Source organism: Bos javanicus, chromosome 22, assembly GCF_032452875.1.
Source record: "Bos javanicus breed banteng chromosome 22, ARS-OSU_banteng_1.0, whole genome shotgun sequence".
Classification (NCBI taxonomy): Eukaryota; Metazoa; Chordata; class Mammalia; order Artiodactyla; family Bovidae; genus Bos; species Bos javanicus.
The window spans coordinates 29121648-29143849 of NC_083889.1; the positions used below are offsets into that span (position 1 = coordinate 29121648).

Genomic DNA, 22202 nt, shown 5'->3' on the forward strand with positions numbered 1-22202 from the left:
CCACAATGGATTCTGTTTCAACATTTAAAAATGAAACTCTAAGTTACTTGATTATGTTGTTAATGGTGTTTGCTAGAATTGGAGCTTTTGTATTTTTCTCCTTTAAAATTATCCTGGCACTAACTTATATACTAAGGTCATGAACTCTTAGTTTCAAGTTTATAAAATGTTTTTATCAGTGCAAGTTCCTTCCATTTGTATCCAACCCCTCACTTCTCTAGATGCCAAGAACTCAAAGCTCTTCAGCAAATGAGAGACCCCAAGGCCATTATACAGACTTCCTTGCACAAATGACTACACAGCTGTGATTTAATATCTTATTCTCAGCTCTTACCAGAGGTCAATACACAGAACAGTCCTGCAAGAACATTCCTGCTTCTTTTATAAAACTATTGTCTGTCTTTGGTTTGTGGTCCTTTCCATGAAGATTCCCTCATTGGAATCCCCTCATATACCTGATGAGAAAATTTGGTTTCCATGCTGCACAGCTCTGCATCCTGTGAGGAGCAGTGAGATGAGGTCATTTATTTTGGTTTTTCTTTGCCTTTGCTGCTGGGAAGCTTAGAATCAAATTTTGTGCTCAATTAAGAGGACTTCCTTTAGCCAAGATTTTCTATCTTGTTGAATAGTGCCTCCATCTATTTAACTGGCTGAAGCCAGAAATCCCAGACAACGTTCTAAATTTTTCTGTCTCCTTGTGGCAAGGACCCATCCTGAAGGTTTTTGTTTTGAAATCTTTCTCTACTATGTCTCTTTTTCATCCTTGGATTGCTGGAGCAGCCTAACTGGACTTCTCATCTTGTTTTCCTCCTCCACTGCACTCCCAACCAAAAAAAAAAAAAAAGTTCATCTTTCATGCTCATAGGGCAAGTGGTCTTTCTAAATACTGATCGGATCTTTCCATATAAAGGCTCAGTTCCCCAGTTTCTCTTGCATCTCCATTCATGCCCTCAACTCCCATCTTCCTTCCTTCCAGCTATATTGAATCCACAAGTCTCACCCTCTTTTTTTTTTTTTCAAGACTTTTTTGACATGGACCATTTTTAAAGTCTTTTTGAATTTGTTACAATATTGCTTCTGTTTTATGTTTTGTTTCTTTGGCCATGAGGCATGTGGAATCTTAGCTCCTTGACTAAGGGTTGAACCTGCACCCCCTGCATTGGAAGGCAAAATCTTAACCACTGGACTGCCAGGGAAGTCTTATAGTCTCACCCTTTCTTGTGTCTGGAGTTCTGCACATACCTCTGTGTCTGGGGTTCTGCACATGCCATTCCCCTGCCTCTAGTGTTCTTCTCTCTTCTGCACCCCTCTGTGGCATCATTAGTGCCAAGAACCTTGTTTTGGGTTTCAGAGTTTATTTCCTTTTTTTTTTTTTTTTTTTTTCAGAGTTTATTTCCTGAAGGCGTCTGTGTTTCATTCCCTGACCCAGACAGGTTAGGCTCCCCTCCTGTGAGTTCCCACAGATGTCCACAGATCCCTTGCACTGATCATGGTGAATTAAAAGGTGGCCTCCGTGATCTGTCTCCCGGTCTAAAATGTTCCCCGGGGGAGTGGTTCCAGATCCATCTCCACTGTCATCCCCAGGACCAGCACAGTGCCTGGCCTATAGGAGATGCTCACTGAATATGTGTTCAAAAGATAAACTAGTTTTCTGGCATAGGACTCTCTCCTCTGCCCACTTCATCTTTCTAATCCTCATTATCTATCGCTTGGCCTATAGCTTTATATTGTACGTATCTATTACCCTAAGTTAACCTGTTTTTTTTTGTTTGTTTATGTCTCAGAAATGACCACAATGCCTCTTTCCTTGCACCAAATCCTTGCAGTGAATCCTATCAAGGTGTAGGATCTATTTCCCCACCCCCTTGAATCTCTGCTGGCCTCCCAACTAATAACATGCAGCCGATTGACTGTGGCTGACTGTGCATCAACTCAGGTAGCCTGGCATGCTTCCACTGCTCTCTTGGAACTGTGCTGCAGCTGCTGCATGGACAAGCCAGAGCTAGCCTGCTGGATGATGAGGGACACAATACCCCAGCCTCTCCATCGCCCCATCCAACAGCCTTCCAGACATGTGACTGAGACCATGGTAGGCTAGCCAGCCCCAGCACCCCACCTGGGACTCTGGCTGCCTTGGTGAGCCCAGAGGAGATCAGCTGAGCCAGGCCCAGACCAGTGGACACACCTAGTTTGACAAACAGCCCAGAGAGCAGTAAGAAAGGCTTATTGTTTCAACCCCTGTGTGTTAAGGTAGTTTCTTACAGTACATCTTGGAATTTTTCCTAGTAGCTGACCTCAAGTGACACTATCTCCATCCAATAGACAGGTTAATACTTTGAAGTCTCTGGAAAGGAAGAATCAGTCTGGTCTTCTTTTTCTCTAGCAGCTTGGGGTACAGATTCTAAATCTGTTTTTAAGGACAGAATTATAACGTGTACCCACATTCTTAGGTGACCAAAGTTGTCTTATATCCTTCTCATTTCCACTCTACTACTTCCAGAATTTTTATCCTAAAAATGAAACAAAATTAAATTCTTATTCCTCAACTGTACCTAAAGTATCCATATTTTTGTGTGCACTGAGAGCCTTTTTTTTTTAAAAATTGAAATATAGTTAATTTAAAATGTTGTGTTAGTTTCGAGCGTACAGAAAAGTGATCCAGTTAAATATACATATTCCTTTTCAGATTATTTTCCCTTATATGTTATTATAAGGTCTTTGAGTATAGTTCCCTGTGCTATACAGTAGGCCCTTGTTGTTGACCTGTTTTATATTTAGTAGTATGCATCTGTCAGTCTCATCCTCCTAGTCTGTCTCTGCCCTCTTTCCCCTTCGATAACCGTAAGTCTGTTTTTGATGTCTGTGAGTGTTTCTGTTCGGGAGATAAGTTCATTTGTGTCGTATTTTAGATTCCACATGTAACTGATGTCATATGATATTTGTTTTTCTCTGACTTACCTCACTTAATATGATAATCTCTAGGTTCATACATGTTACTGCAAATGGCATTATTTCATTCTGTTAAACGGCTGAATAGTACTCCATTGTATAATGTACCACATCTTCTTTATCTATTCATCTGTCAATGGACATTTAGGTTGCTTCCATGTCTTGGCTATTGTAAATAGTGCTGCTGTGAACATTGGGGTGTGTGTATCTTTTCTGAATTAGAGTTTTCTAATATGCCCTGGAGTGGCATTGTGGGATCCTTTGAACAAGCCCAGTGACTGACTCTAAAGCCTGTGTGCCCTGGTGCTAATAACTGACTCTTGCATGACCTCCTGCCCCTGAGTTGGAGTTCTTTGTCTGTAAAATGGGCACTGTAATTCTACCAACCTCCAGACGTCTTAAAAATTCATTCATTCTGTGAATATTTACTGAGGACCTCCGTGCTGCAGGCACTGTTCTAGGCACTAGGGACATACCCATGAGCAAATGGAAGAGGAAAGTTGTCTATTTTGCTCCAAAGTTTATATTCTACCAGAGGGAGACAGACAATAAGGAATAACAAGAATAAAGAGGAAAAGTATGTGGTGTGGTAGAAGGCAAATTCAGTTGTAAAAAAACAGAACAAGATAAGGTGGGTGGAGAGGGAGCTGGCAGCATGGGTCCTGGTTCTAATTTTAAACAAAACTGCTACCATAGGTCTCAAAGCGAAGACAATATTTGAGGCAAGAATTGACGGAGGTGGGAGTTAGTCTTGCCGGTGTCTGGGGGTAAAGCACCAGGACAGGAAACAGGCAGGGCAAAGACTCTGGGATAAGAGTGACTTGTGTGTCAGAGGAGCTGGCATACCTGGTGTGGAGGGGACAGAGGTAGGGCAGGGAGAGGGAAGAGCCCCGAGAGAGGTGGGCAGAGAGAAAGTGGCCACACGGCAGATTGCTTGGGAGCCTGTAGGCCTTGGGTTTTACTCTGAGTGAAATGGGCAGTTGGGAAGGCTGTGGGCAGAGAGATAAAGCCTGCAGTTTGACCAACATGATGCTGGCATGGAGTACGGCTACCTCAAAACTCTGTAGTTAGTTTTGGAACAGGGGGTGACTTTTCAAGTTGCCAACAATGCATGGGTCTAGAAGAAAGCTACAAGGACTCTCTGAGAAACAGAAGATGGGGGCCCCTTGGCCCTGCCAGAGGCACACCAGGCCTTTGTATGGCTGATAATCCCCATCTGTCCCCTTCTGTGCCTCCCGGTATACAAACTCTGGGACAGGGTAGGCAAATTTGCATGAAGGCCATGAAACCTCTTGGGAGAACCAGGGAACCTTCATGAGGTTGAGCAATGCTAAACTCTTGTATTGATGGCATTGGTGTCATCTCAGGTCAGCTACCAGGATAGATACCAATGACTACCCGCCCCCCAGACCCCGGCTAGGGGAGCTCACCTTGGGATAAGAGCTCCTTCTTGTCAGCTACTCTAAGTTTAAGGTTCAGCTCCATGAATACAGAACCCAGCTTGGGGTGCTGTGGTCAAGGGTGGCTGCGCAGAGACTGTGAGATTCCCTCTTAAGACCCTGGGAGGCTGGAGCAGGCATCTGGATCATCAGGGGCTCTATCTGGGCAGCAGTCAGATGTAACACTTTGGGCAGGATGGACTTCCTCCATCAACTTTGAGAGGGAAAGCAACCCTAAACTGGGCTCTGAGTCAACCCATCAGTTTCTCCATTCTTGGGAACAGGTTTGATCCCTCTGGAGAGGTAAGGACCTGCAGTTTTTGTAAAACAGGGGTGCAGGGAGGGAAAAGGAGAGAGAGAGGCAGTGAGTATGCTGCTAGTTAGACAGGTGGGAGCTTAGGACCAACGATGTGTATAATAAGAATGGATGTGACCTTGTTTGTGCCCGAAGTCAGGAAGATCCCCTTGAGGAGGAAATGGCAACCGACTCCAGTATTCTTGCCTGGGAAATCCCATGCACAGAGGAGCCTGGTGGGCTATAGTCCATGGAATCGCAAAAAGTCAGACATTACTAAGCAACTGAGAACACACATTCACAAACTGCCAAATATGGTCAAACCCATTAAATTGATCAATGTTGTTTTTATTCTCATGTACCTTGTGAAGAGTATATGTTCAGTTCAGTTCAGTCACTCATTCGTGTCCTACTCTTTGGGACCCCATGAACCGCAGCACGCCAGGCCTCCCTGTCCATCACCAACTCCCGGGGTTTACCCAAACTCATGTCCATCAAGTCAGAGATGCCATCTAACCATCTCATCCTCTGTCGTCCCCTTCTCCTCCTGCCCTCAATCTTTCCCAGCAGGGTCTTTTCAAATGAGTCAGCTCTTCACATGAGGTGGCCAAAGTATTGGAGTTTCAGCTTGAGCATCAGTCCTTCCAATGAATATTCAGGACTAATCTCCTTTAGGATGGACTGGCTGGATCTCCTTGTAGTCCGAGGGACTCAAGAGTCTTCTCCAACACCACAGTTCAAAAGCATCAATTCTTCGGTGCTCAGCTTTCTTTAGAGTCCAACTCTCACATCTATGCATGACTACTGGCAAAAACATAGTCTTGACTAGATGGACCTTTGTGGCAAAGTAATGTCTCTGCTTTTTAATATGCTGTCTAGGTTGGTCATAACTTTCCTTCCAAGGAGTAAGCGTCTCTTAATTTCATGGCTGCAGTTACCATCTGCAGTGATTTTGGAGCCCAGAAAAATAAAGTCAGTCACTGTTTCTACTGTTTCCCCATCTATTTTCCATGAAATGATGGGGCCAGATGCCATGATCTTCGTTTTCTGAATGTTGAGCTTTAAGCCAACTTTTTTACTCTCCTCTTTCACTTTCATCAAGAGGCTCTTTAGTTCTTCTTTACTTTCTGCCATAAGGGTGGTGTCATCTGCATATCTGAGGTTATTGATATTTCTCCTGGCAATCTTGATTCCAGCTTGTGCTTCTTCCAGCCCAGCATTTCTCATGATGTACTCTGCATATATGAGGCAGCCTTTTTAATCCCTTTATCACACCTAGCCCCCTATTTCACCCTGCATTTTATGGTATCTCCAAGTGTTAGCCTGCATGGTTAGCTAGGACATCCACCATGGGGAGCTACTGAGGCGACACAAGACTGGGAGGCCCTGCTGGGGCTCTCATCAGCCAAGTTATATTGGCCAAGTGATTTAGAAGCAGTCAACTTCACAAACTTGACTTGCAGGTGGATCCCTGGGGGATATTGAGCAAATGCAGTTCTGATTCAGTCAGTAGGGCTCAGATGGAAGGAGTGCATCCTCAGTGGAACAAGCTCCCAGGTGATGCTGATGCAGAATGAGAGCATCTGTCACTGGTCGCAGGCCTGACTGCACTTAAAATCACCTAAGAAGCTCCAACCAAATACAATGCCTGGTCCCACCCCTGCAAATATTCTGATCTATTTGGTTTGGGCAGTGCCTGAGCTTTGGAAGCTTAAATAATCTCCCTCAGTGATTCTGTTGTGCAACCACGATTGCAACCTGGTGGTTTGGTCCATGCTCCTCACGTTCTAGGGCTTTTGAACTGTATAATTTATCATTCAAGCTGGAACACATTTTTAGAGTGAAATGATAATTACACAGGTTAACAGGTGCAAACTGGGATTGTCCTGGATAATTCTGATGTGCAGTCAACTTAACTGTAGCCTGGTGGGGCCCCAGCACTGCCCAAGGTCATAAAGATGTAGTAGAAACTGGGCTTGGAAGTCAGGCTCCTAAGTCTTGAACTCTCATTTCACTTCCTTATAACCTAAACTACTCAGTCTGTGAAATGGGGATAAGAATGCCTGTCAGCCCTAATCTAGGGTGACTATGAAGTTAAAAGGAGGCCACAATCCACACATATGCACTTTAAAAGTTTGAGCTACTGTGTGGAATTGGAAGGCATTTTTATTATTGTGAGTCTGTGGTTACCAGAGCCAGTCTGGGATCTACCCATCTTGAGTTAGAGTGATCAGAGCTATTTGAATAATAAATGATACATGGGCCTTATTAGCTAAAATAATCTTGACAAAGTAGAAAAATAAGGAGACAGGAATCAGAAAGGCATTTAATAGTGTCATTCCCTGGATGGAGGCTGAGCCAAGGCAGGCTCTTAGGGTGAGTGGAGATAAGAATCTCAGAGTGGCCCACAAGCTAAATGGTAATCAATAATATTGTCTCTGGAAACAGTGAAGTTAGTGTGATACATACACAGAAGCATGGTTTGTCTAAACCATCAGGTCCCCGTTCTACACCTCTTGGATTTCAGGAGGGTGTCAGCTTGGAACTGACATTGTCAGGGTGCTGGGGGTAGGAGGTGGGAGGCTGCAGATGAAACCTCTTCCATCCTGCACATTTTTCAAACGAAGATGCTGAGGCTGAGCCATGCCGAGTGCAATACCTGACAACCAGTGATGTACTGGTGGAGCCCGCACTGGGACCAAGATCTCGGGTTGCTTCTGAGTCTGTCCTGTGTGTTGAGGTCAAAAGAAATGCTTTTATGGTTGTTTTTATCATTGTTGTTTAGTTGCTCAATCATGTCCAACTTTTTCAACGCCATGGACTACAGCCCGCCAGGCTCCTCTGTCCATGGGATTTCCCAGGCAGGAATGCTGGAGTGGAAACAGAAACGCTGGTGAGGCCCTAAATGATAATAATGACCACCATGCCATTATAAACTACCCCCCTAGACTAACAATAATCCTCTATTATCATTTAATGCCCAATATCTCTGTCTTTATGATTGGGTTATTCCCAATAAAAACTTAACTTTTCTCCTGACCCCCACATTACATTTGGTTGATAGGTCTCATTAGTCTGTTTTAATCTATAGCAGTTTTCCTTTCTTTTTTATGGTATTCATTAGTTAAAAGAGAAAACTGGGTTATCTGGCCTGTAGAATGTCCTCCCTTATAGATTTAACTATTTCTCGGTGGTGATTTTGAACATACCCTGCCCCCACCATTCCCTGTAGTTGCTGTAAACTCTAGAGCTTACTTCAGTTCAGGCTCAGCATTTGTGGCAATGCTCCTTTGTAGGTGGTGCCCAGTGCTTTCCACAACATCCCATCAGAAGGCTCATGTCATGGCAGGTGGCATCTGTCAGAAATACACACTGTGGCATTTAAAAGGAGAACAGTTACATGTCACTATACAGTTGTCCAAACCCACAGAGTGCACAACACTAAGAATGAACCCTAGTGAACTATGGACTCTGGGTGATAAAAATATGTGGATGTAGTTTCATTGATTGTACAAATGAACCCCTCAGGTGGGGGTTGTTGATAGTGGGGGAGGTTATGTATACAGGAGACAGGGGTTATAGGGAAATCTCTGCATTCCCTTCAATTTTAGCATGAACCTATAAGTGCTCTAAGAAACAAAGGATACTTAAGAAATAAAAAACAAAAGTGGAACAATTGATTTATACTACTCCCAGGTTGTGGGTGCCAAAGGTGGTGAGGAGGGGAAAGAAACAAAATATGAATGGCGAAAGATGGTTGTTGCAGCTGGGCCGTGGTCCGTGGGGCTCACTGTGCTACTCTCTCAACTTGCAAATCTTAAACAAAAATTAAGGACGTCCCTGATGGCTCAGATGGTAAAGAATCTGCCGGTAATGCAGGAGACCTGGGTTCGATCCCTGGGTCAGGAAGATCCCTTGGAGAAGAGAATGGCTACCCACTCCAGTATTCTTGCCCGGAGAAATAAACAAAGCACTCTGAGATGCCTGAAGATGTGGCAGGCATGGTTTCTTCTAACCCAGTATTCATCCCTTGCCACCCACTCTTTCTCTTCCCTCAGAGAATCTCAATTCTGTGCAGGTAAGTCTCATTTGGCTACCTGGCCGGCTGTAGTCACTGTTCCAACCCCAGGGATGAGGTCCTTCATTCTCTGCCACAGCCTCCACCTGCAGTGCTGGCTGCTTTGGGAGAGGTCCAGCTTGAGCATTCAACAGAGGGAGTGCTCAAAAAAATCTCTAATGTTTACACGTGTCTTTAATCTTCACAACAAACCAATGAGACTATTACTATCCCCACTTTACAGATGATTGTGAGGCTTAGATAAGTCACAGAGCCCCCGGGTCACCAGCCAGAAGGCTCAGGTCTGTGCAGTAGCACTAAAGCCCACATTCTTAACTACACAGATGCCACACTCCCAGTCTGGCATTGCACAATTTCACTAAATTTTCTCTGTAGGTTGGTCAAGGGAATTTGTGCTTAGGGGACAGACTTTGGGGGAATAAGAGAATTTTTGACATTGGAAAGACACTGTACCCTATGGTGATATTTTCCACAATTTACTGACTGTAAGAATCTTCTAGAGTGTCAAAATGCAGATTCTAGAGAAGGCACCCGATCATCTACATTTTTAGCAAAACATCTTCCTTCCCTACGTGAGTCTTAAAGTCAAGCAAGTTAGAAAAGCTACACCTCCTGGCATTAAAATATAGCCCCAGAAAGAGTGGGTTTCCAGACAGAGTGGATTTATTAAATCCAAGCAAGAGAGAGGGATCTTGAAATTCTGTTGATGCCCCGTTAGCCACAGGCACTGGACAGACAGTTCTGATGACACATACACTGGATCCATTTAGAGGCAGGTCCATCAGGGCACCACAGCCTTCCATGGGGGCCAGGTCATTCTGCCTCTACCTGGTAACTAACCATCTGGTGATGAACTTTGCCTCTCAGCCCACATCTGATTGGCCACCTGACTAGGCTGTCCCAGGCAAATCCTTTTTCCCAAGAATTTTTAATTAAGAATTCTAGACTAGCTGTTGCTGGATATCAGCTCTATAAAGTTACATGACGTTGTGGTCAGTAGAGAGATGAGGGGAGAGAGTGGTGGAGGGAAGGAAGGAGGGAGAGAAGGGAAAGGGAGAGGCAAAGGAAGGAAAAGGTGGGGAAAGGGCATGGAAATAAAAACTGGGCCAGTGGAGAGAAAAGGGAGAGTTTAGTGGGTTAAGTAGCACACCCCCCAAAAAGATATATACTCACCCAGAACCTCAAAACAACCTTATTTGGAAAAGGAGTTTTTGTCAATGTAATTATGTTAAAGATCTAAAGATGAGATAATCCTGAGATTAGGCAGGGCACTAAATCTGATGACTGGTGGAGGGAGATTTGACACACAGAGGGGAAGGCCATGTGAAGGCAGAGCAGCAGATTGAGGTGATGTGCTCTGAAGCCAAGGAATGCCCAGGATTGGCCACCAGAAACTGGGAGGAAAGGGAGGAGTGAATTATCCTTCAGACCTTCCAGGAGGAACCACCCCTGTAGACACCTTGATTTCAGACTTCCAGACTCCATAACTGTGAGGGCATCAATTGCTATTTATTTTAACCATCAAGTTTGTAGTGACTTGTTATAGCTGTCCAAGGAAACCAACTCATCTTTGGAGATTCAGACTACTAATCACCCTGGGAGGGTAAGGGAGGAAGGTAGGGGTCTGGGAGGGGAGGGAAGAGGAGGGAGAACCAAGCAGGGATGCGGGGAGCAGAGGGAAAGAGATTGTACCCCCCAACCCTTAGCCCATCCCCAGTGTCCATGCCTTTGGATGTCCTGGTTCACCTGAGGGTCCAGCCTCAGAGTCCCGAGGTGTCCCCTGCATCCTGACATAACACACCTCACCCCACGTGTCTTCGAGAGGGTGTCTGGTCCCCACAGCCTGATTCCACGATGGGTGCACAGCTGCAACTGAGCCATCACCCAGGCACCCTAGGCTGACCCTGGGAGCAGGAACAGGGAGGCCCACAGTGGCCAGGTGCCCAGGATCAGGGTCTGTACATGTGGGATGGGTGGGAAGAGGTGAGGGTGGGGACCAGCTGCTCTTTGCCAGATGACGCAGCCCCAGGAAGGCCCACATCTCTCCCCAACACTCCGGTGGCCTCTTGGCAAGGTGGCTTCCCTGGGACAGTTTCAGATGATGATGAGTCCCCTCCTCCTGCTACTCAGCCCCACCGAGGGCTCAGTGGTTGCCTCTGCAGCTCGTGCTGTCCGGGTTAGCGTCCTCGGTAGCGCAGTCAGTGGGAATTTCTTCCACACCTGCTGGAACGGTCTCCAACAAAGGCCACAGGGCACACACTCGAGGGGTTTTCAGAGCTGAAGGTCCACCCTCATTCTCTCATGCAGTGTTTTTTTTTACTGATGATTAAAAAAAAATAAATTAGTAAAAAAAAAAAAATTAATGAAACCCCTCCTGAGCGCCAGGCACTGTGCTGAATGCTTTACATGCATCATCTCAATGGATTCTCCCAACAGCTCCAGGAGCAGTGGGTGCTGTCACCACCACCCTTCTCCCCACCATTAGAGGGAGAAACTGAGGCAGATCAGGGCAGTAGAGACCCTGCCCAAGGTCCTTGAAAGGAGAGGGACACATTCGGAATTTGAACCACTGTCTGCCGTTTTCCTGCTAAGCTCCATGCGTGTACCCCTGACTGAGGAGAATCTTTAACTCCCAAGGTGTTTTCACATGCTTCTTTTTGGTTAGTAAAACTTTAGATTTTTCTCAGGGTTTTCGTTAAGAAGAATGAGGAGCTGAATGGTTCTGACCTGGGGTCCTAAGCCCCAGGTGCTTCCATCCACTCTGCACCTGCGTGTGGAGGGCTGGACAGATCAAAAGAGCTGCGAGAATAGAAGGAGGAGGCTAGAGTTTTGCTTCACTCTGACTTGAAAGCCTGGGAAACAAACCCAAATGTAAGCTGATTTCTTCCCTTCCCTCTGTCCCCACAGACTTCCTGGGATCCAGGTTGGAGCCCACCGCTGTCACCCCAAGCCCTCCTGACAGACTGTACCTCCCCCATCCCAGCTTGCTGGGGCTACAGTGGTGTCGCCTAGGGTTTCCCACATGCAGGTCGGAAATAGTGGAGTGGGGGGACCAGGCTGGAGCCCTGGAGGCTGAACCTCCTTCCAGTGTGTGTTTGTGGGAGAGGGAGGGTGGGACCCACTCTGAACTTCTCAGTAGAATTTTCCTCACCCTCCTACCAAAGCTCCTGTTCATCACAGGACCAGGAAGCCCATTTCTGCCCAATTCTGAGAGACAAAACTGGCACTGTCAGGGCCTCATGGATGAAAAGTCTTGGAGGATTGGGGACTTTCAGTGTTGGTGCAAGGAATTCACCTACAGCATCTGGCCCAGTGCCTTTTATAAAGCAGGATACTCAAATAAATGCTTGCCGATGAGCTGCTGAGACTGCCTCTACCTTGCTTTGAAAGTGAAAGTCGCTCAGTTGTGTCTGACTCTTTGTGACCCAATGGACTATACAGTCCATGGAATTCTCAAGGCCACAATACTGGAGTGGGCAGCCTTTTCCTTCTCCAGGGGATCTTCCCAACTCAGGGATCAAACCCAGGTCTCCCACATTGCAGGTGGATTCTTTACCAGCTGAGCCATAAGGGAAGCCCAAGAAAACTGGAGTGAGTAGCTTATTCCTTCTCCAGCAGATTTTCCTGCCCCAGGAATTAAACTAGGGTTTCCTGCATTGCAGGCGGATTCTTTACCAACTGAGCTATCAGGGAAGCCCATCTACCTGAGCTAACTTGCTTTAGTTTTCCTTAATTTCTAGGACTGTGACAGACTGAGGAATTAAGATTCATATGTATGCTGTACTCTCTCTGCTCTCTGCTAAGTCACTTCAGTCGTATCTGACTCTGTGTGACCCCATTGACGGCAGCCCACCAGGCTTCCCCGTCCCTGGGATTCTCCAGGCAAGAACACTGGAGTGGGTTGCCATTTCCTTCTCCAATGCATGAATGTGAAAAGTGAAAGTGAAGTCGCTCAGTCGTGTCCAACTCTTCACGACCCCATGGACTGCAGCCCACCAGGCTCCTCCGTCCATGGGGTTTTCCAGGCAAGAGTACTACTGAAACCTAAAACTCTAAATGTCTATTTTGTGGGCAGCATTCATCTCTCAAGCTGATAAAAGCCTCACTTCCCAAAGAGGATTCTTTGCTCAGATGTTATTCATGAGAATGAGGGTCTCACAGGGAGCATGTTAAAATGCAGATTGCTCGGATCCACTGTCTCCTCTGGAAATTTTTATTCGGTAGGTGTATTAGGCAGCTTTGGCTTGGTTATGGTGCAGTAACAAATAACTCCCCATATCTCAATGGCTTATAACAAGAAAAAGTTATTTCTCACTCACATTACATGTTGACCATAATGTGAAACAGTAATATTTTTTATTGTATCAGTCAGTCTGCCATACTTTCTTCACTTAAGGACACAGAAGAAATAGCCCCATTAGGGGACACACCACTCATATCAAAGGTGAATAATTATCTTAGAGGAAAGAAGGAGCAAATAATCATCTTAGAGGAGAGAAGGAACAGTAATACTTTCTGCCAGAGGTGGTCTAGGATGGGGCCAGGACTGTGCATTTTTAGTAGTATATGCCGGTGAATCTGTTGCAGGAGGTCTGAGGGTCACATTTTGAGGACCTCTGGGTGATCACACATTAGGATAACAAAAGACATTAGTCTGGAATAGTTTCCCAAAGCTCAGAGTTGGGCAGTTTCCTGCCTTTCTTCCTGACACCTTAATCTCTCACTGCTCCCTTTCTCCTTTGCCTATTTTATCTTAGAAGCCTTCTAGAAGCTCCATATTTAAGTCTTTCGTCTTTTGTCTCATACCCCCAGCTTTGTTTTCTGCCAAATAACACAAATAAATCTGGTTTCAAAAAGTAATGCATGTAAATGGGCATGCATGCATTTATGTGTTCTCCCTGCCTGAATAGGAATTTGCATTTTAACCAGGTTATTTTCATGATGCAGAACTCCTGAGATGATGAGAATTTCATGAATGATGAGAACATCAGAGACCTTAACCAGTTGTAATGGATGGTGATATTAGGGCCCTGTTCTCCAGCCTTCTTCTCCAGAGGATGGTGCATCTCTCTGTTCCCTTGTGATTGTCTCTGGCACTATATCTGCCACCTGATGTTATAATAATTCATTCAGGTCTTGCTCTCTTGCTAGATGATGAGGTCCTTGAGGGCAGAGTTCTTCTTTCTGTCCTCTGCATGCAAAAATTATTTAATAAATGAATGCATGTTTGCTTCTTGCATATCATTACAACCCACTCTTGGAGAATTTTTTAAATTGGATTTTTTTTTTTTTTTTTTTGCTTATGTCCTGGCATCTCTTCTTGATTCTTTAAAACTTCATTTTCCTACATGGTAGCCATTAACCACATATGCTTCTGAGATGTTGAAATGTGACTACTCTGAACTGACGTGTAAAATACTAGACTTAAAGCACTGGATTTTAGAGATTTAGTGCAAAAAAAAAGGTAAAATATTTCATTGCTTTTCAATATCAACATCCCATTCATAATTTCATACTGATTATAGGTTATAATGATATCATTCATGTTGTGTTTAATTAAAATATTGAAATTAAATTATTAATTAATATTTAATTATTAAAATGGTTAAATCTTATTTACTCTTTGTTTCATGCAGCAACCAGAAATTTTTAATATTTCTGTATTTTTGGTTATACTGGGTCTTCACTGCTGCTCATGGGCCTTCCCTAGCTGCACAAGCACGGACTGCTCTTCATTGTGGTGCACAGGCTTCTCGTTGCAGTGGCTTCTCTTTGTTACCGAGCATGGACTCTGGGCACACAGACGTCAGTAGCTGCAGCATGTGGGCTCAATCATTATGGCTTATGGGCTTAGTTACTCCGAGGCATGTGAAATCTTCCCAGATCAGGGATCAAACTGACGTCCCCTGCGTTGGCAGGAGGATTCTTACCCACTGTACCACCAGGGAAGTCCCAGAAAAATTTAAATTGCATAATGTGCTTGCATTATATTTCTATTGGAGAGTGCTGCTTTAGAGAATTCTGAGTTTCCCAATCGCATCTGCAGGTTTTCTTTACATCCCTGGAAAGTGATTCACTTGAGTCCAGAAGCAGAGACTTATTTCAGGGAGCAAAGGAGCACCAGGCAGCAGCTTTTCCTTTCTTAGCCTTTGAGTCCCTTGAACACGGGTTTTTTCTTCCAATTATCTCGTGGAGAGGATGCCATCAAGCTGCAAATTCCAGCAGCTCAATCCTGTTTGAGCCAGAGCATCATTTCTATCAGTACCAGGTCTGTAGCGGACACGACTGAAGCGACTTAGCAGCAGCAGCAGCAGCCGCAGCCGCAGCAGCAGAGGTTCTTGTCAGTCCTGGTTGGCTGAGCAGGTCTTGTTCCTAAGCCTGAAAATCCCTGTTGGGGGATGATTTCATAAGTGAGGCCGGCAGGCATGAAAAAGTTAGAGGAGAAGACAAGTGCAGCTCTGCCAGTAGAGTGGGCACCTTTAGTGGGTGGGGTGCACAGTGACTGCCAGGAAGCAGGAGGGGGCTTCCTGGGAATGTGCTGATCTGAGTCCTGGTAAGGTGGATATGAAAAGTCATCTAACAGTATATGCATTTATGATTTGTTCTCTTCTCTGTAGGTGTATTTATACATCATTAAAAATTTTATATTGTAAAATAAATATAATATGAGTAAAAGTCTCAAAACATTAAAAAAAAAAAAAAAAGAATTAAAGCCCTGTGAAAATAAGTCTCTAGGAGAGAATAGGAAAAAAAATCTTCCATTATTTCATTTTTTTAAATGTGTCACATATGATAAATAAAATTAAATACAGTGTTTGTGACCAATGCTTAAGGTGGCCCTGCAATTCACCTCTGGTTGTGTCCTGTGTGATGCTCTCCCTTGAATGTGGGCAGAACTTGTGACTTGCTTCTAACCAATAGAACACAGCCCGGTGACAGAATGTACATGATTACAGTACATAGATGTTGCTACAATCTCTGCATCCCTTACTTGCTTGGAGGAAACAAGAATCCAGGTTGGGGAACCCTGTGTGGGAATGACACCCCATGATACCTCATGTAGTCCTCTAGGAGCTGAGGGTGGCCTCTGGCCAACAGTTAGCAAGAAACTGAAACCTTTACTTCTATTGATAAATGACAAGAAACTGATTTCTGCCAACAACCTGAAGAAGCACAAAAGCAGATCCTTCCCCAGTCAAACCTCTAATGAAACCTCAGCCCTGGCTAACATATTGTTTGCACCCTGGCAAGACCCAGACATAGGACCCAGCTAAGTCAAGTCAGGACTCCCGACACATGGAAACTGGGAGCCAAGTGTACGTTGTTTTAAGCTGAAAAATTTGTCACAAGATTGTTATACAAATAGAAAACTATTACTGCGCTAAAGAAAAAAATTTAGCCCAGCACCAGACCTCAGTGGTTTCTCAGTTACAGTTTGTTGAGAGAATTCTAAAATATGAGGTCTCTCTCCTTCTCTCTCTCTCACACACACACATATGTGCACCCACACACACACACACACACACAAAACTTCATGCATTCATATGGTTGATTTCACATGGAGGGGGACAATCTCTTTGAAATTGTCAAAATATAAAATGAAACTATAAAACTATAAAAATGAAATTAATATATACTTGTAGAATTTTAGGAAGTACAGGTTAGCAAAAGGAATATAAAACCATTAATTTCTTCGGTGAAAGTGAAAGTCGCTCAGTCGTGTCCGACTCTTTGCGACTCCATGGACTGTCTGGAGAGAGACCTCGTATTTTAGAATTCTCTCAACAAACTGTAACTTAGAAACCACTGCATGTCTGGTGCTGGTGCCAGGCTCCTCTGTTTATGGAATTCTCCAGGCCAGAATACTGGAGTGGGTAGCCATTTCCTTCTTCAGGGGATCTTCCCAATCCAAGGATTGAACCCAGGTAGGTCTCCTGCATTGCAGGCGGATTCTTTACCATCTGAGCCACCAGGGAAGTCCATTCCTTCACTTCTGTTCAATTCAGTCACTTAGTCATGTCCGACTCTTTGAGACCCCATGGACTGCAGCATGCCAGGCCTCCCTGTCCATCACCAACTCCCAGAGTTTACTCAAACTCATGTCCATTGAGTCAGTGATGCCATCCAACCATCTCATCCTCTTTCGTCCCCTTCTCCTGCCTTCAGTATTTCCCAGCATCAGGGTCTTTTCATATAAAGATAACATTGGTTTTATGCATTAATAAAAATAGATCTGGTTCATTGTAACAAAGTCTAGAAAACATTTAAAGAAAAAACTAAAGTCATCAGTAATCCTCTTCACAGAGATAATCTCTGTTAACATTGTCTTATGTCATCTATGTATATGTGCATATTAGTCTTCTCAGGCTGTTGAAACAAAATGCCATATACTCAGTGGCTTTAAGAACAGAAGTGTATTTTCTCATAGTTTTGGAGGCTAGGATTCTGAGATCAGGATAGTTGGGTTCTAATAAGAGCCCTGTACTGGGCTTGTAGACAGACAGCTACCATCTCACTGTGTGATCGCCTGGTGGAGAGAAAATGAATTCTCTGGTTGCTCTTTTCAGGAGGAATTAATCCTGTTGTGTCAGAGTCCCAGTCCTATGACCTCAGTTAACCTTAATTACCTCCTTGCAGGCCCTGTCGTCCAATTTAGTAAATATTAGGGGTTAGGCCTTCAATATAAATTTTGGAGAGACAGTTCAGACTATAGCAGTGTGTGTACAAATTTTTTTTAATTAAAAATAGGATTTTACTATGTTCAGTTCAGTTCAGTTCAGTCGCTCAGTTGTGTCCGACTCTGTGACCCTATGAATCGCAGCATGCCAGGCCTCCCTGTCCATCATCAACTCCCAGAGTTCACCCAAACTCATGTGCATTGAGTTGATGATGCCATCCAGCCATCTCATGCTCTGTTGTCCCCCTTTCCTCCTGCCCCCAATCCCTCCTAGTATCAGGGTCTTTTCCAATGAGTCAACTCTTGGCATGAGGTGGCCAAAGTATTGGAGTTTCAGCCTCAGCACCAGTCCTTCCAATGAACACCCAGGACTGGTCTCCTTTAGGATGGACTGGTTGGATCTCCTTGCAGTCCAAGGGACTCTCAAGAGTCTTCTCCAACACCACAGTTCAAAAGCATCAGTTCTTTGGTGCTCAGCTTTCTTCACAGTCCAACTCTCACATCCATACATGACCACAGGAAAAACCATAGCCTTGACTAGCCAGACCTTTGTTGGCAAAGTAATATTTCTGCTTTTGAATATGCTATCTAGGTTGGTCATAACTTTCCTTCCAAGGAGTAAGCGTCTTTTAATTTCATGGCTGCAGTCACCATTTGCAGTGATTTTGGAGACCCCCAAAATAAAGTCTGACACTATTTCCACTGTTTCCCCATCTAATTGCCGTGAAGTGATGGGACCAGATGCCATGATCTTCGTTTTCTGAATGTTGAGCTTTAAGCCAACTTTTTCACTCTCCTCTTTCACTTTCATCAAGAGGCTCTTTAGTTCCTCTTCACTTTCTGCCATTAGGGTGGTGTCATCTGCATGTCTGAGGTTATTGATATTTCTCCTGGCAATCTTGATTCCAGCTTGTGCTTCTTCCAGCCCAGTGTTTCTCATGATGTACTCTGCATAGAAGTTGAATAAGCAGGGTGACAATATACAGCCTTGACGTACTCCTTTTCCTATTTGGAACCAGTCTGTTGTTCCGTGTCCAGTTCTAACTGTTGCTTCCTGACCTGCATATAGGTTTCTCAAGAGGCAGATCAGGTGGTCTGGTATTCCCATCTCTTTCAGAATTTTCCACAGTTTATTGTGATCCACACAGTCACAGGCTTTGGCATAGTCAATAAAGCAGAAATAGATGTTTTTCTGGAACTCTCTTGCTTTTTCGATGATCTAGTGGATGTTGGCAATTTGATCCCTGGTTCCTCTGCCTTTTCTAAAACCAGCTTGATGTTACCCCTTAGCAATATATCTTATTTTCTCCCATCGTTCAATATTTTTCTCTACTATTTTTCTTGCTTGCATAGTAATTCCTGCATAAGAGCTGCATAATGGCTATATGTATATACTATTAATTGTTTAACCAATGTCATATTGATATTTAGATGGTTTCTAACTCTTTTCCATCATAAATGACTTAGGAGTTAATATGCTTGTACCTTAATATGCTTCATGTGGCTATACATGATTAATTCATTCAGGGTAGACAGAAGACATCACCTTGAGGCATTTATCAAAAAGGAACCACCATGCCTTTGTCTTTGTTCTTGTTGTTCAGTCACTAAGTCATGTCCGACTCTTTGTAACCTCATGGACTGCAACACACCAGGCTTCCCTGTCCTTCACTATCTCTCAGAGTTTGCTCAAACTCATATCCATTGAGTCTTTGTTCTAAGCTAAGTGATAACAGAAAGGCAGGTATTATTTGGAATTTGGATCTTGGTTTTTTCCTATAGCTTCAGAAGCCCTGAGGCTCAAGGAAGCAGTGCTATCAAGGAGCCAAGGAATTATCCAGGAGGCTCTACATGTGTGTATGTCTGCTTAGTTGTGTCCGACTCTTTGTGACCCCATGGACTATAGACCACCAGGCTCGTCTTGTACATGCAACTTTTCAGGCAAGTATACTGAAGCAGGTTAACATCTCCTCCTCCAGGGGACCTTCCCAACCCTGGAATTGAAACTGCATCTGAGTCTCCTGCATTGGCAGGAGTGGGTTCTTTACCACTAATGCCACCTGGGAAGCACCCCCAACCCTCTAGCTTCCATAAAATTCTTGACAGGTAGCTGCTTTGTGCCCTGAGGCCGTATGTGTGGAGTATGTCATAGAGCAATGCCATTGAGTTTGAGCTTCATCTTACAAATTAGAGAAGGAACTGTCAAAGATATGGTAGGGCCTTGAGCTGTGTTCTAAATATGGGAAGAAGTAAAGGTAGAAGGGAAACTATGCCAGCAAGCATGTGCCAGGCACAGGTAACCTATAGTGTTGGATGGTGTTGAGGAGATGGTTTTAGGCCAAGACTACCCTGTCATGTATGGATATGAGAGTTGGATTGTGAAGAAGACTGAGCGCTGAAGAATTGATGCTTTTGAACTGTGGTGTTGGAGAAGACTCTTGAGAGTCCCTTGGACTGCAAGGAGATCCAACCAGTCCATTCTGAAGGAGATCAGCCCTGGGATTTCTTTGGAAGGAATGATGCTAAAGCTGAAACTCCAGTACTTTGGCCACCTCATGCAAAGAGTTGACTCATTGGAAAAGACTCTGATGCTGGGAGGGATTGGGGGCAGGAGGAGAAGGGGATGACAGAGGATGAGATGGCTGGATGGCATCACTGACTCGATGGACGTGAGTCTGGGTGAACTCCGGGAGTTGGTGATGGACAGGGAGGCCTGGCGTGCTGCGATTCATGGGGTCGCAAAGAGTCGGACATGACTGAGCGACTGAACTGAACTGAACTCTTCCTTGGGAAAGATAAAGGTGGAAAAGATGAAACTAAGGAATACATTGTAGTTTGTGAATCAGTTGTACATATACATAAATCTATTCTTTTTTGGATTCTTTTTGCATATAGGTCATTACAGAGTATTGAATAGAATTCTCTGTGTTATACAATAAGTCCTTATGAGTTATCTATTTTATATATAGTCATCAAGGTGTTTTGCTAAACAAAAACACTCGCCTCCTAAAACAGGAATTCAGCCTGTTTTTCTCTTCTTTTCCCCGCTACATAAACAAAACTGTTAAAAGCACCAGCTTTGGAGGCAGATGTTCAGAGTTAATTTCTTAGGTTTTCCCTTTGCTGGTAGTTGACTTTAGCCAGTACATCTCGCTACTTCAGATGTAATCCATGAACCAGTACCATTACCATCAATTGGGAATTTTTACAAGGTACAGATGCTCAAGCCAGCCCTGGATGTACTGAATAAGGATCTGCATTTTAATAAGAACTCCAGATGAATCATTTGCCCATTAACATATTGGAAGTGCCATTCTAACCTCTCTGAGCCTTAGCTTCCTCATTTGTAAAATAGAGATAATACCTGGGGTGGAAGTAGGGTGAAAGCTGTGAAAATTACATGAGATATTGTATGCAAACATAAGCGGGTCTTGGAGAGCCTTCAGTAAATGGTAGCTAATATTATTATTAGCTATTAAGCTGTAACAGCTCTATTTCTGCATTGGGAATTGTTATTCTAGCCAAAAATAGAACCTCTCAGGATGCCAGGACCCTCAGGGTACAGTCATTACTCGGTGCTGGGGCTGGTGGAGAAGAGTTGGAAGGCGGTAAGGCCTGAGGTTTCAGGACTTCAGAGTGGGGGAAGGAGAGATTCACCTGGCCGCTGCTAAGCAAACAACTGAGGTTCACATATTTCTGCTATGTAAACTCATATCAGGGCATTCAGGTGTGCTGAGGGTGATGCACAGCCACAGGATCAATGCACTGGATCTTCTCGGTGTGACATGTTTACTCATGGCAAGTAATTGAAAACATCATTTGCATATTAAAAACAGATCTAGAGAGAGTACATACAGTATGGTTCTATTTATAACAAGTTTTACAACAGACAAGTCTAAACAAAGATGATAAAAAATCAGAATATTGCTTGCTTGTTGGAAGGTGGGGGGATTGACTGGAAAGGGCTTGAGGGAACTTTCCATGCAATTGGGAATGTCTTAGATCTTGATTGGCATGGTGGTGATATTTGTCAAAATGCAGTGAAGTGTACCTTGCAATGAGTTAGCCAAAATTTAATTCATTTGAAATAGGTATGGGAAACAGACAGACCACAGGACCCTCCATTTTCTCTGTGTGATAATTAACCAAACTCTTATCACTAAAGGCCGTCTGCCCTAAACTCAACCTTAGCCAGTCACCTACAACCTGGGGCCAGTGGCGAAAATGCCAGGGCCAGTGTGGATGGATTGTAGGGGAGTGAAACTTAACTCACTCTTGCCCAGGGACCTTGGAGCTGGATTCCCAGCAGCCCTGGACTGTGGCTCTTGCATCTCAATGAGAAAGAATCTGAGGGGACTTCCTTGGCCATCCAGTGGTTAGGACTTGAGTTTCTACTACAGGGTCCCAGGTTTGATACCTGGTCTGGGAAATAAGATCTTGCATGCCACATGGTACAGACAAAAAGGAAAAGAAAAAAGTGGAGTTCGAGAGGGAAGCCACATGGACAGGCTCCTTTCCCAGATACCTGTTTGTCCTAGGTCACACAGCCTGTGGCTTCAGTTTGTTCCCAAATTATGATGGCTTAGCTCACAATGGACTCTTGGCAGGGCATCTGTTCTCCTCGGTTTCCTTGTTGATTGAGAATACTTCCCAGGGTGCTGCTTTGCTCCTCCTTGGGCACAAGTCCCCCATGTTTTTCCTCTCAGGACTGCTGGCCTCGCCCTGTCACTCCATAAACTTGACATGAGGCAGTCACCGTCAGAC

General features: G+C 44.4%; 1 long non-coding RNA gene across 1 annotated transcript in view; it reads left to right on the forward strand.

The window, feature by feature from the left end:
* The first annotated feature begins 14386 nt into the window (after nt 1-14386).
* The window catches only part of LOC133235209 (uncharacterized), a 75525-nt gene continuing 67709 nt past the window's right edge, over nt 14387-22202 (forward strand). The window contains exon 1 of the long non-coding RNA XR_009732478.1: nt 14387-16686. This is a non-coding gene — a long non-coding RNA (uncharacterized LOC133235209). The remainder of the gene's footprint in view (nt 16687-22202) is intronic.